Genomic DNA, 12,104 nt, shown 5'->3' on the forward strand with positions numbered 1-12,104 from the left:
AATACACTTTGTTTAACCATTGCTAAAATCACTACGGATAGACAAACTGACATTCACTTGTCTGACTGTGCGTGGTTGCTTATGACAAATTCCACTGTCTTATAATGAACTGAATTATCTTTAAAAATGTTTAATTAATGGAAAAGGGACAAATGAAATATTACTAAGATCCTCAGCCCCTTAACAGCAGAAATGACAGGAGTATCTGGACATATTATCAAAGCTGTTCCATGGCTCCAAGTAGACAGCAATTTAAAAAAACACACTGCTTTGCATATTTTCAGCTGATCCAGCATTTTGATTTGCTGAACATGTCTTAATGCTTTAGAATAATATGGAAGTAATCATACTGTACAGTGTGATGAAACAAAATAATTGTTCTCAGAAATATGTGGCAACTTCTGAAAGAATAAGTATTTAAGCCAGAGGGAAAGCTATATAATTTCAGAGAGATCACAATGGCAGTTGTAGGCATGTTTAAGGATGGGCTAAAAATCAGTTAAGTAGCTAAAACATATTTTTATGATAATCTCAGCTTTCTTGGTACACGCTGTCACATGTGGGTTTCATTTATTAATTAATTCAATTCCTTAGCTTTGCTCACAAAAGTGCATATCAGAGTGGAGAATTTAGCTTTAGGGTTCTTTAACGAAAGTGCTTGAAATTGGTAGTGATGTACGTTGCCACAGAGGAAAAACTTTAATAGCAGCCAAACCAAAGATTACGGTTTAGAAAGTATAGTTGTGAAACGTTGTGAAGTCATCTAGGCACACAAAAAGGCATGAAAACTATGTAACAGCATAATCCTGCAAGTCTAACATTCAGGCAGAACAAGCACTTCTGTCTGAGGAGTTTCAAATGAGTCACAAAATTCTTCTCTTTTTGAGTGCAGAATATTTAATTTATTTTGAATCATTTTTATTAAATATTGTTAATAACCTATGATGTTCTCAGTGCTGTAGAAAACACAAAATGAAAAGTGTCCTGCTCTGAAGTGCTTAAATATACAAGACACAATGAACATGACAAAATACTTACTCTCTCAGCAGCAAGGGGCTGTGTCAGAGGGAACCTCTGAGAAGCAAGACGACTTTGGACATCATAGAAATGTTGGAGTGGAAGGGACTTTGAAACAGCACCAAGTACAGCTAGATCATCCTTCATAGGAGTTTGTCTAACGTATTCACGAAGACCTCCAATGAGAGATTCCACAACCTCCCTTGGTAACTTATTCCACTACTTAACTATCTTTATCATTAGAAAGTTTTCTTAATGACTAACCTTAATCCCCTTTGATGTAAATGAAGCCAATTTCTTCTTGTGCTACCTTCAGGGCACATGGAGAACAATTGATCACGTTGCTGTTTATAACAGTGCCTAACATATTTGAAGACTTGTCTCAGGTTTTCCCTCTCAGTCTTCTTTTCTCAAGATTAAACATGCCCAATTTTTTTAAACTTCTAAACCTTTTATCAACCTTTTTGTTGTTCTCTTTTGTACGGTCTCCAGTTTGCCCATATCTTTCTTAAAGTGTGGCACCCAGCATTAAATGCAATATTCTAGCTGAGGCCTCACCAGTGGCTGAGTAGGGCAGGACAATTACATCCCATGTCTTACATGTTACATACTTAATATTTTCACAACAGTTTCACATTGTTGGCTCAAATTCAATTTATGATCCATTAGAACCCCCAGATCTTTTTCAGCAGTACTTCCACTTACCCAGTTATTCTCCATTTTGCATCTGTGCATTTGATTTTTTCCTTCATAAGTGTAGCACTTTGCATTGCAGAACATTTCTCCAATTTGCTACAGTCATTTTGAATTTTAATCGGATACTTTTGTCTTGATCCCCAAGATGAAGATGAGAATTCCTCTCTTCCCCTCACTCCCAGACATGGAAAGATAGCAAGAACTAGTAGAAGTGTTTTCTGCTTAGCACCCCCCAAAGAAGGCCAATAGTGCCAGGATTGTTCATTTGTCTCCCTAGTACGTGGGAGTAGCAAGGGGTTGGAGACATTTTTGTTCTGTTTGTACAGCACCGAGCACAATGGGGTCCTGGGTCCATGATTAGGGCTCTTATATGCTACTATAGTAATAATAATATAATAGATCATTCTTTTCTGTCCACTTCGTGGGATGGAATGAGACACTGGAAGGAAAGAGGTGACCCACTAGCAGTTGAATTACCACCAAGTGGGTAGCAGCACGAGGCCTGGTCTACACTACACGTTTATACTGAATTTAGCTGCTTTAAACTGATTTAACCTTGCACCCATCCACACAATGAAGCCCTTTATATCGATATAAAGGGCTCGTAAAACTGATTTCTGGACTTCTTCCCAACGAGGGGAGTAGCGCTGAAATCTGTATTGCCGTGTCGGATTAGGGTTAGTGTGGCCGGAATTCGATGGTATTGGCCTCCGGGTGGTATCCCACAGTACACCATTGTGACCACTCTGGAAAGCAATCTGAACTTGGATGCACTGGCCAGGTAGACAGGAAAAGCCCTGCGAACTTTTGAATTTCATTTCCTGTTTGCCCAGCGTGGAGCGCTGATCAGCACGGGTGGCCATGCAGTCCCAAATCCAAAAAGAGCTCCAGCATGGGCCGTACAGGAGATACTGGATCTGATCACTGTATGAGGAAACAAATCTGTTCTATCAGAGCTCCATTCCAGAAGATGAAATGCCAAAGCATTTGAAAAAATCTCCAGGCTATGATAGACAGAGGCCACAGCAGGAACTCAACCCAGTGCTGTGTGACAACTCTAATGGAAAGCCAAACAATCAAATGGACGCTCATGGAGGGCGGGAGTGGGAACTGAGGACTCGAGCTGTCCCACAGTTCCTGCAGTCTCCGACAAGCATTTACATTCTTGGCTGAGCTCCCAATGCCTGAAGGGTCAAAAACATTGTTGCCAGTGGTTCAGAGAATATGTTGTCAATTTACACCCCCCTTCTGCCCTCAAAGAAAAGGGAAAAAAATCGTTTCTCTCCTCTTTTCAATGTCTCTGTATGTCTCCTGGATGCTGGTAGTAGACAGGGTGCTGCAGCTCTAAAAACAGCAGCATCCTCTCCCCTCCCCTCCCCGGTGGCAGACGATATGGTACAATATGACTGATAGCCATCCTTGTCATCATCCTGTGAGTGCTCCTGGCTGGCCTCGGAGAGGTCGGCCGGGGGCGCCTGGGCAAAAATGGGAATGACTCCCGGTCATTCCCTTCTTTAAGCTTTGTGTCCTGGAGATTCAGTTCTGGCAGATGGTGCAATAGGGATGGTGCGATAGGACTGGCTCATCATAGCAGCTGGAGGCTGAGCTCCTCTCCCCTCCACTTTCATATCTAATGGAGATTCTGAACTATCATAGCAGTGGGAGGCTGTGCTCCTCTCCCCCTCTACCCTTTAATGGGTAATGGAGGTGTCCTGCCTGGAATATCATAGCAGCCGGAGGCTGCCTCCCCATCATTTTATCTCACTAAAAAGTCAGTGTTTCTTATTCCTGCATTCTTTATTACTTCATCACATAAATGGGGGGATAACTGCCATGGTAGCCCAGGAGGGATGTGGGAGGAGGGAAGCAACAGGTGGGGTTGTTGCAGAGGCACCCCCTAGAATGGCATGTAGCTCATCATTTCTGCAAGATCTCTGGGGCTTTGACCCGGAGCGGCTGCGCTCTCTGTTTCTCTATTAGACTTGTCCCATATTCTAGGCAGGACTGACTCTATTTTTAGACAAAACATAAAGAAAAGAATGACCTGGGAAGTCATTCCCATTTTTGTCCATGCGCCCCCAGCCGACCTCAGCGAGGCTAGCCAGGAGCACTCATGACAGCAGCAGACGATACAATATAACTAGTAACTGTTATTGCCAATTTCCAAAGCAGCAAACGGTACAATAGGGCTGGTAACCATCTCTGCTACCTTGCAAAGGGAAATGAATGCTGCTGTGTAGCACTGCAGTACTGCGTCTGTCAGCAGCATCCAGTACACATACGGTGACAGTGAAAAAAGGCTAAACGGGCTTCATGGTTACCATGCTATGGCGTCTGCCAGGGCAATCCAGAGAAAAAGAGCGTGAAATGATTGTCTGCCATTGCTTTCAAGGAGGAAGAATTAAGTGACAACATTTACCCAGAATCACCCACAACACTGTTTTTGCTCCATCATGCATTGTGATCTCAACCCAGAATTCCAATGGGCGGAGGAGACTGCGGGAACTATGAGATAACTATGGGATAGCTACCCACAGTGCAACACTCTGGAAGTCGAAGATAGCCTCAGTACATGGACGCACACCACGGAATTAATGTGCTTAGTGTGGCCACTTGCACTTGACTTTATACAATTTGTTTTAAAAAACCAGTTTCTGTAAAATCGGAATAATCTCGTAGTGTAGACATACCCTGAGAAGGAGTTTTGATTGCTCTCTCTTTCAGGAAACTAGAATAGGCAGATGTGGATGCAAGATCAGAACTATCACTAACACTGGACCTGAGCTCAATGTCATTCACTGTACAACAGTCAAATATTTGGTTGCCTGGTGATCCAGTCTGGGCCTGCTAATTTTCCAAGACAGCACATAACTCATCTGATTTTCAATTAGGTCTCTTACTTTGGCCAGTTTACCAAGTGGGTTGAATAAGGAGCAAAGAAGTCAACAGACTAACCCAATATCACACAATTATATGGCTCACTTTTACTTATATCCAAGACACATTTTAGTTGTAATCATTAGACAAAATTGCCTCTAAATGTCATCAAATATATTTATCCCTTATTATTAATAAATTATTTCTTTAAAAAGAAATGATAGATTTATATTAAAGGTCTAATCTCAGGCATTTACTTTCTATTTATTGAAGCACCTAACTTGCACAGCTTAAAAATTGCCTGTGAGCAAGGAATATATCAGAAATATAATCACATGAGTTATGCTTTCATTCTAGATTCTGTGTGAGCTTTTACGAGCCCACTTAATTAACTACCATTCACCTAATGTGGAGAGGATAATTGGCATCATAAGTTAAACATTAAGTAGAATCTGGAGACATCCATGTAGGCATCAGGGTTTTTCAGATTTGCATTATTTCTAGGGCAGGGTTAGTAAGGCCCTTGTAAGGATTTGTAAATTTCCCTGAAATGAATTGAGGCAGAACATTTCTAAAGTTACTTATAACAAAGCAAGGGTTTACGAGGCTCTGACTCCTGCTCCACAGAGAAAAACATTCTTTTCCCTCCATAGCTTATCCATCCCAGGGCAACTTCTTCTATTCACACTGTTTTCATTATGATACTTATGTTGGTGGCTCAGAAAGATTTCTCTCTCTCCATATTCTGATATCTCTCCATCTCTTTAGCCCTCACAGTCTCCTTTACATCTCCTCCTGAATGTACTGCCAATTCACACTCAGTATGTCAAAAACCAGGCTCAGTTTTCCTCATCATCAGCTCTTTTCATTACTGTTCATAACTTCACTGTCATAGGCCTAGTCTGCACAGTTTTTGTACTGATTTAATTATTTGGTTGAGGGATGCGTTTCTATTGAAATAGTTTTATCAATATCAGATTGCCTTATAGCAATATAGCTTACTGTCTCCCCTTTATGCCAGTATAAGTGCATCTATACTCAACGGTTATATAGCTTTAACGATATTGGTACAGTTAAATCAGTACATTTTTTGTGTGTAGACAAACTCTTTGCCATAGATACTATCACTAAGTCCTGCTGATTGTCTCTCCCCAGTGTATTTAAAATCCACCCATTCTTCCACTCACCCTACCAGAAGACAAATAAAATGTGTCTAGGCCTTGATCGTCTTATGTCTTTCTATTACGAATTTGTCCTCTGTGGCCTCATTGACACCTCTCTCTTACATCTTTAATTTTCCCCCCAAACTCAGCTTCAAAGGGGATCTCTTTTGCCTGCCATCATGATATTGTTATGCCCTTGTTAGGAACCTAATCCAACTCCTACTGAAGTCAATAGAAATCTTTTCATTGATATCAATGGATTAGGCCCTACATCTCTCAAGGACTCCATACTGCCTCCCACATCAGATTCAAACTCTTCACTCTTGCCTTTAAAGCCATCTAGCAGCTTTCTCCCTCCTACCTCTCTGCTTTTCTTTTATTCCCCACAATGCCTACTTAACTCAGGTGAAGCCACTTGTCTGACTTCCTCCTCGGGGCCCCATCCCATAGCTACCTCCATGCTTATTCAGCACACACCTTTCAGCCTTTGCCACAATTAAAGCGGAAATCTTACAGATAACAGTATCATTCACTGCACAGCCCTGGTTCATCCCCAGATGTCCACCCTGTGGACTGAATGAGGAAAAAAATTGTACGCATCATATAACTAAAGACTGCATCATAATGTATATGCCCAAGAGGCCACATTAAAATTGTAAAGACAACCTTAATTCTCATATTTCCTGACTTTTCAGCACTTGACTGGGTAGACTAAATTTCATTATTTTAAAGTTTTATGTATGTAATTAACAAATTACATTAAATAAAAAAAACTAAGACACAAGTCATACACCTATGTGACTGCATGATCTCAATATTGTTTTCCCTCTTCCTCCCTTCCCCTACTCTGTCCCTGTGTTTATCACAGACCAGAATTTCAGTACTTCCAATAACAGTATGTCCTAAAAACACTCAAAATACTAGACTCTGCAGAATGCTGTTACAAGAAGGGTGGAGTGCATACTTTGTATATGTAGCAAAACTCGAACAATGTTGCCAGATATTGAGCCATATGAACTGTCATCAAGGGAAATACTTATGGATGAGTGTGCGTATATATAATTTTCAATGACAATTTCAGAACATTGCATATTGGCATATATATAATGAAAGGTAGGCAATTATTGTAGAAAAATACAAGGACAGGTTTTAATTTTTGCAGTACAGCTCTTCTATGAATAGGCATAAACACAAGAATTGAGTCAAACTTTGGCTTACAATATTTGGATACATATGTTATTTAAAAATGAGAGAAAAAACATTGAAATCTGTTATCTTTTCCAAGCCCAAATATCTTCTGTTATGATACAGGGAGAGGTAGTGGCTTCGCAGTATGACACCAATCACTATGAAAAAATGCAACCATTCAATTTACAGTCATCCCATGTGCTGTATGTTATCCTTCCCTAATACCGTACTCTTTTAGGGCTCAACCAAATGCCTATTCAACTCCGTGGAAATCCACCCACTGATACTAATGGACTATGAATTAGTCTTCAAATGGGTATGTAATTGGGCAGGATAGCAACTATTTTTTGCCATTTGTCAGAATTGTACTGTATACACAATTATGGTTGGGAGCTGATGACATTATTTTGACAGCAGACGTCTACTATTAGAGTGTGGAGGTGGGGTGGGGTGGAGGAGAATTAATTTAGCCATAAAAAGCTTTAGTAAGGGGGAAGAGCCCACCCTGTGAAGTCTCAGCATAGGAGCAATTTTATTTTACAATGGATCTATTTCTATATAGTCCTTAAACAGATATATCAATAGGGATTGTTCTTTGAATAAAGATGATGGAGTCAAGCCCTTAATCTCTTTGCCTAAGCTTCTCTACCCATCCAATAAGGAGAATAATAAAATAGAGAAGAGTAAAGGTGCTATATGAATACTAGCTTTAATTATTATCACATTGGGCAGGACACTGCTTGCCATAGGATAGATTTCACCCTCTTACCCAAGTCACCTCTCCTTGTATTTAAGAAGAACTATTATATTGGAATCAAGTGGCATGACAAATCATGTCAATTTAATGTATTTATTTCTAGTTTCTGTGTTGATCCTGTCAATAATGTGAACTATAGAGACATGTTGTGGAATTCATTTTTCATTTGCTATATGCACAGGACTCCCATTAGTTTGGATAGGGTTTACATGCACAAACTGAAGGGAGAATGAACCAATAAGTAAGGAAAAGTCAATCAAACATAGGTATTTCTAAGTTGTCACTAATTGTGGACTCTCGGCTCTGAGCCACTAAAGGTAACATTAATCATGATTAAGGGAACTCAACAGTCTCCATCTCTCTGAATTCTGTCTTGTTTCTTTTATTCTCTCACTCTTGCCCTGTTGTTACCGGTGTTCCTCCTCTTTCTTACCATGAACTGGCCATAGGAGAAGAAGGAGCAGGCCTTAATTAAGAAGTGGATCATTCACTGAGATTCTGAGCATGGTTAGGCTCCTGCTTAGTCTATTGTTTTCTGGAAAGATGTTTCCAAGACACAGTGCTTGACAGTTTTATCCTGCGATTTGTTAGCCATAGTGCCCCTCAGGGCATATAGTTCTCTTGGCAACTCATGGATGGATAAACTCTTTAGGATACTTAAAAAAACCCACCATGTTACATATTAGAGAGTCACAAAATAAATGAAATGACAAATTGTGCACAGTGTCTCTGTTTAGGCATTTCTATCAATTTTTCCTATTGTCCTCATAATTTCATACGATACTTAAAAATCTCATCTGCAAAATGCTGAGTGCGTTCTGAGAGGTGCTGAATACTCTCAGCTACCAAGAAATTACAGTTGGAGTGGGTGGGACAGCTAATTTGCATGTGTTCCCCAGACCCATTTGGGCCTCTATAAGTTTTATCCATGGAGTGGCAGACAGCTGCTGTACATCCCCTGCTTCTCCAACCTGATTATCCTCAGGATTAGCAAGGCTGACATGTGATTCAGACATGCCAAACCCGCAGAACAAATGCAAAAGTTGGGCTTGTTTTTGGCTTAATTGGCTTGTGAGTTGCTTGCTGTAGCTTGTTGATTCTTTTTTGTTGTTGTTTTTGATTGGCTCCTGGCAAGCAGGGGCAAGGTGGGGCGAGAGAAAGGAGTGCACAGCAGGCCCACCACAGTCCCAGACTGCATGCCGGGGGGATCTAGTCACATAGAATGTTGGGGTTCTTAGGGATTGGCTTATTTTGGCCTTGCTTTGAAATGGGATTAGCTTGATTTTTGGCTTATTGTGAAAGTCAGGATGCTTATTTACTGTGTGAAAGTTGGCAGCTGTGGTATGGTTCCTTTGCATGGCAGGAGAGGGGCTAGACAAGCATTTTGATTTGGCTTTTTATGATTATTGGGGAACTCCTCCCAAATACAGGCACAGACACTGGAATTTATACCTTTTACATGATGAACCCACAGCGAGACTCCTACACCATGGGTGACTTTTTAAAAGAATTTTTATGAGATGTCTACCTGAATTCTCAACTAACCTTTCCATGAGTATAGAAAGAGACAAAGTAAGGAAGTTGTTGGAGACTTATTTAAACATCTTGATAGGTGAGAGTTCATTGACACGTAACAGGGACAATAGATTGTCAGTACTATATAACTTACCCCACAATAAAATAGAACATGTATAAATACATTGAATGTTAGCAGAAGAAACTGAAGAGCTGCTCGAATATTATAAATAAAACTCCCTGTGCCCAGAGTTCCTATATTGTCTACTAATAGTGCATTCTTAAACAATGAACATCTCTGTAGAGCCATGCCTATGAACTTCTATGTTTTAAGGACCTTGAGAGGTGGGAGGGTCCCAGAGCTTGGGCTGCAGCCTGAGGCAAACATCTACATTGCAATTAAACAGCCCCTTCTCCCAAGCCCAGCGAACCTGAGTCAGTTGGTAAGGCCAATCTAATTGCCGTGTGGACATACTTTTGGTGACCAAGGAGGAGAATTCTTACCTCCAGCCTTACAAGCAGATCACCAATGCACAACACAGCTATTCAAAATCTGCACTGGAGGAAGGTGCAAAGAGGGAGGCAAGAATTGGTACCATATACTCAGGACTCTGTGCCTGTAATAGATGCTAGTAGGATCATGTTGATCCCAGCCACCCATACGCAAAGAAAATTAAAATCTGTATTGTACAAGGCCTCATGCTACCCCTCCTGACCCTCCCCCCCCCCACAGCTTCTAGGGTTGTATTTTGACAAATCCAAGATTCTCTAGTAAGCCAATATGGGTGTCACTTATCCTCTCAGCTACACTAATTATCTTCCAAAGAAAAAGTGATATTGTTATACACTGCAATTCTCAGATGCTAAAAATTGTGATCTCCAGCCTCCCTGAACTTTGCTTATTATTCCAATATTAGTAGAGCCAGAGTGAGGATTTCACCCTTGAAGTTTTGTAGCCATTTCTTCTCTGACCCTACAAAGAGTCCTATCCATCCAGTATCCACGTGGAAGGTAATGAACATATGTTATAGGGGAAAGTTCAGTTAAAGGAATGACAGTAACAAAATATTAATCTAATCTTTTTAGTGCATTTGGTATTCATGAAACATAGCAGATTTACAGTCCAGTAGGCTGAGATCCACTATCAGCAGAACACTTACAGAAACCTTTTCTCTACCTCATTCTTGCACCTCAACTCTAACCAGGAGAATTTACTCTCAGGGGATGAAAAGTACCGTCTCCAGGGTCACTCAGTACGTGGCCTCTTTACAGAGATTGCCAACCCAACTTTCATTTAGGGCATAGCTACACTACAAATTTAAGTCAACTTATAGGTTGACCTACAGCCACCGCAGTAATTAAGTTGGCTGTTCAAGTCCACTCTACCCTCCTTCTGTTGGCGGTGCACCTCCTGACCAGGAGCTCTTGCACCAACTTCAGCAGGACATTGTGGGACACTGACAGCCATAGGCTGCTGCCCATAGGCTGACAGTCAGAGACCCACCACCCCAGGGCTGACAGCTGGAGCTCTGCTGCCATGGGGCTGACAGCTGGCCAGTGTCTAGACTACAGTGTCCCTACCACCAACATAACTCACCCGCTACACCGACTTAATAACTCCACCTCCATGAGAGGCATAGTGCTTACGTCGATGTAGTTAGGTTGATGTAGTGGCAGTGTAGCCACTATATTGCTTATGTCAAAATAAGTGGCCTCCAGGAGGTGTCCCACAGTGCCTTTTTGGGACTGTTCTGGTCACCGTTTTCAACTCCGCTGCCCAGTAGCTAGATACACAGGAACATGTCCCTCCCCTGTTAAAAGACCAGGAATTTTTGAACGCCATTTCCTGTTTGCCTGGCACAGAGATCTTACCTAGAAACTGCCCAGCTGAGCAGGCTGGCTCCATGCTCCAAATGCACTCCTGCCTGGACTGAACAGGAGGTGGTGGATCTCCTGGGTCTGTGGGGAGAAGAAGCAGTGCAGGCACAGCTCCAATCCAGCCATAGAAATGTGGACATCTTTGAGCAGATTGCTCAAAGGGCTACAAGAGGGACCTGTAGCAGTGCCATGCAAAAGCCAAGGAGCTGCAGCAGGTGTACCAGAAGACAGAGGAGGCAAGCAGTTGCTCAGATGCAGCACTGCAGACATGCCACTTGTACAAGGAGCTGCATGCTATCCTGAGTAGTGACTCCAAGGACCCTGTGGCTACATCGGAGGAGCTGAAGTCACAATCCACTTCAGGCAACACTAAGGACGAAGTGTTGGATGAGGAATAGGAGGATGAGACTGGGGGACAAGTGAGCAGGGGATCCATTGTTGCAGTGAGCCAGGAGCTGTTTGTAGCCTCAGAGCAGTCCAGCCAGCTGCAACACTCCAGCATGGGCCAGCATGATGCTGAGGAAGGAACCTCCGGTAAGTATGTAGTTTGCATTGATATTGCAGAGACATATCTTCTCTGAGGCGTGCACAAGGGTGTGCAAGCAAGGGCACAAGCCTTCCCAATAATCATCTCTGCTACCGCTCCCAGCTTCTGCCTCGGCTCTCCACCTCAGGATTCCCTCCACCTAGCCCATTCCCCTGGCCCTGCTTTATGCCAGGGTGGGAGGTGGGCTGAGCACACCTGAACGGACTGCGAAAGCGCTTCTGCTGAGCCCCATTAGATGGCAACTGGAGCAGAGAAGCTGGGCTGGCAGCACAGCTCTGCCAGAAGGGGCACGGGGAAGTCAGCTGAATCCCATTCCCACCCACAGCCTCCAGTAAGTGTTTGGAGCCTGCCTGCAGTGCTCAGAAAGGAGCTTGGGACAATGGGAGGTGGAAGCAGTGGAGCCTGGGGGCTCTGTGAGGATGGGTGGGGAGCCTGGGGAGGCAGCGGGGTTTGGGGCACTGGAATG

Source organism: Gopherus evgoodei, chromosome 3 (genome assembly GCF_007399415.2).
Source record: "Gopherus evgoodei ecotype Sinaloan lineage chromosome 3, rGopEvg1_v1.p, whole genome shotgun sequence".
NCBI classification, from domain to species: domain Eukaryota; kingdom Metazoa; phylum Chordata; order Testudines; family Testudinidae; genus Gopherus; species Gopherus evgoodei.